Genomic DNA, 3,907 nt, shown 5'->3' with positions numbered 1-3,907 from the left:
GAGTACTATTCGAATTCAAGCATACATATAAACGCCATGCAGTAAAGGCTTTAACCATTTCTTACCTGATCAATGAATTTATATATATATGCAAATTCATGATATTACATGGTTTCATTCATGAGTAGTGAATATGTAACTGGCGGCAAAGTGGTAAACAGACTCGCGTGGCGTTTCACGAATTCGCTCCTGGCCAGGGAGTATAGCGCTTAACTCTAATACATAAACCTCCATTTGTCATGTGTCTTAAGGTAGCTACAGCTTTTGAAAAGTACAATAACGAATTAAAAGTGCAAGGGGCCTGTTACGCCAACGCTCGTCAAAAAATATAAATAGGAGACGTTCTCTCTCTGATACCATAACAGAAAACGAACAGCACTATTACACGCCAACTATTCCATTTTTGTATATATATCACGACTTTTTCACATCTAACACTTGCTTTGATACATCGTTTTCACAAACCGGAGACGAGGCGAAGCGAGGCAGGGCTGGGTGGCGAGAGGCTAGAGGCTAGAGGCGAGAGGCGAGAGGCGAGAGGCGAGAGGCGAGAGACGAGAGACGAAGACGAGAGACGAGAGACGAGAGACGAGAGACGAGAGACGAGAGACGAGAGACGAGAGACGAGAGACGAGAGACGAGAGACGAGAGACTAGAGACTAGAGACGAGAGACGAGAGACGAGAGACGAGGAGACGTGACGTGATGCCATGCCATGCCATGCCATGCCATGCCATTCAATGCCTTGTGATTCAATACCATGCAGTTCAATGCGATGCGATGCAATGACATGCGATTCGATGCCATGCGAGGCGAGGCGAGGCGATGCATCATCTAACATAACGGGATTCCCTGGAAAACGACTCTGTTGTTGAATGAACAACAAAGTTAAGATATAAGAAGATGTAAGTAATTCGAGAAGTCTGAGTACTGTAGGTACTATAGCAAATTCATTGCTTAATATATGTGAATGTGTAAGGAATCCATCCATCGCTTTTACCGAGTATACAAATACTCGGTCAATTGTTGGTGTTTAGGGAGGTAAATGAAGTATTGCAAAGCTAATTACGAAACTAGCTTTCACAATGACATTTGGTGGTTGGTCGCTTTGCAAATTATAGTAGATTCTATATCAATTTTATTCGTTATTTTACGTGAATGAATGTGTGCCTGCTAAATAAAGAATGTAAATATACGTCGGTGGTGTTTAGAGGGGTGAATGAAGCATTTGAAATCTAAATAGGAAACTAGCATTCAAATGGAGAGGGGTGAGAGTGCAGGTGCGCTTGAACTTGGGTGGGTTCTGGGTTTCATTGACGTATATATTACAGGTGAATGTGTGCATCGAATGCTCGATTGAAGTATATAAATACACATTGTTAGTGTGTATTGAGGTAAATGATGGATTGTAAAGCTAATCAAGACACTGGAATTCACTTTGAGGCTAGTGGCTGGCCGGCTGGCAGGCAAGCGTGGAAGTGGCAAACGATCGTTGAGTTGCCGTGTAAAACCACACCAAAGCAACACCTCCCTCCATCTCAAGTCGAATTTCGTCTTTATTACGCATTGGTACATTCCAGCAATGGTAAATTAAATAGATAAACGTCTAATCTTGATGTATGTATGAATATAATTTCGCCGTCAGAGCCGACTAAGGAATTCCGAGTGATATACACACACACTCCTCCCTCCCTCCCTCCCTCCCTCACAAGGGAGAGTGAGTAATTCTGTAAAAAAAAGAAGAGCATGCCAACAATGGGTAACTATTATAGTTAGGTTCTCGATCATAGTAAACCCGTTGATTTAGAGTTTATTTGCACAATGACTACGTCATATTAGATGCCATTTAAATACCAAATCCAGTTCTCCACTAAATGCAGACACAAGTCTAACACTATTCAACCCATCTCTACCAGCCTTTTCATAACAAACCACTAAGCTATCTAAACCAGTTTCCACACTTATATAAATAGAGAAAAACTTCACCCTATATAACCTATCTCAGAAAACAAACAAAATCAATTAATATTGCACTAACTGGCAACCCCCCCCCCCATTCATAAAATCAACTTCTTTCCTTCCACACCAACCATCGTATTTCTTTGCTCGCACATAATCTTTAATCTAAAGTTATTAAATGATATTACTCACCTCACTCTCCTTCTTTCTCCTCCTTCCTTCCTTCCTTCCTTCCTTCCTTCCCTCTAACTCGTTGCAGTTGTTCAGCTTCGACCCATCAAACCCGGACTCGACTGACTCACTTCTGCTGCTCGTTCCAAGGCTTTTTCCTCATACGATGTTGGCTGGTGTGAAGTAATTACTGCAATTCAAATTAACACGATTCATTAATGTACATAACCAATTAACATAATCGTCTCCTACTTGATTTTGACTAGTTGATAGGGTTGTTTTTGGTCTCCCCGAAGGGAGTGGACCGATCCCAGAGGTACTGCAATACCGGGCCGATCCGCGGCAAAGGTGGAGCAAGCTCCTAGCACTTCGCCATGTTGCAAAAAATCAGTTTAATATCGAGGATCCCACATGGGGATCGTATCAGATATTAAGCTGATAAGAACAGATACTACACTTTGATCTTAGCCAAAAGGCCGAGAAGCGATAGGATGCATGGTTGCTCTGCAACACCAGGCAACAATTGCGGCTAGAAACCACGTAGCGAGTTTCAATTGCAAAAGGGCATGTGATTATCGTTGAGTACTATTCGAATTCAAGCATACATATAAACGCCATGCAGTAAAGGCTTTAACCATTTCTTACCTGATCAATGAATTTATATATATATGCAAATTCATGATATTACATGGTTTCATTCATGAGTAGTGAATATGTAACTGGCGGCAAAGTGGTAAACAGACTCGCGTGGCGTTTCACGAATTCGCTCCTGGCCAGGGAGTATAGCGCTTAACTCTAATACATAAACCTCCATTTGTCATGTGTCTTAAGGTAGCTACAGCTTTTGAAAAGTACAATAACGAATTAAAAGTGCAAGGGGCCTGTTACGCCAACGCTCGTCAAAAAATATAAATAGGAGACGTTCTCTCTCTGATACCATAACAGAAAACGAACAGCACTATTACGCGCCAACTATTCCATTTTTGTATATATATCACGACTTTTTCACATCTAACACTTTGCTTGATACATCGTTTTCACAAACCGGAGACGAGGCGAAGCGAGGCAGGGCTGGGTGGCGAGAGGCTAGAGGCTAGAGGCTAGAGGCGAGAGGCGAGAGGCGAGAGGCGAGAGACGAGAGACGAGAGACGAGAGACGAGAGACGAGAGACGAGAGACGAGAGACGAGAGACGAGAGACGAGAGACGAGAGACGAGAGACGAGAGACTAGAGACGAGAGACGAGAGACGAGAGACGAGAGACGTGACGTGATGCCATGCCATGCCATGCCATGCCATGCCATTCAATGCCTTGTGATTCAATACCATGCAGTTCAATGCGATGCGATGCAATGACATGCGATTCGATGCCATGCGAGGCGAGGCGAGGCGATGCATCATCTAACATAACGGGATTCCCTGGAAAACGACTCTGTTGTTGAATGAACAACAAAGTTAAGATATAAGAAGATGTAAGTAATTCGAGAAGTCTGAGTACTGTAGGTACTATAGCAAATTCATTGCTTAATATATGTGAATGTGTAAGGAATCCATCCATCGCTTTTACCGAGTATACAAATACTCGGTCATTGTTGGTGTTTAGGGAGGTAAATGAAGTATTGCAAAGCTAATTACGAAACTAGCTTTCACAATGACATTTGGTGGTTGTCGCTTTGCAAATTATAGTAGATTCTATATCAATTTTATTCGTTATTTTACGTGAATGAATGTGTGCCTGCATACATTGCCTAAATAAAGAATGTAAATATACGTCGGTGGT

The 3,907-nt window shown here is 42.3% G+C and overlaps 1 non-coding gene across 1 annotated transcript; it reads right to left on the bottom strand.

The window, feature by feature from the left end:
• Positions 1-2,423: 2,423 nt before the first annotated feature.
• Positions 2,424-2,617, bottom strand: LOC138369064 (U2 spliceosomal RNA). Its single transcript, XR_011229752.1, has one exon. It is a non-coding gene; the product is annotated as a U2 spliceosomal RNA (small nuclear RNA).
• Positions 2,618-3,907: the final 1,290 nt, after the last annotated feature.

This window comes from Procambarus clarkii, chromosome 26, assembly GCF_040958095.1.
Source record: "Procambarus clarkii isolate CNS0578487 chromosome 26, FALCON_Pclarkii_2.0, whole genome shotgun sequence".
NCBI lineage: Eukaryota > Metazoa > Arthropoda > Malacostraca > Decapoda > Cambaridae > Procambarus > Procambarus clarkii.
This window is presented reverse-complemented; position numbering and strand designations above follow the sequence as displayed.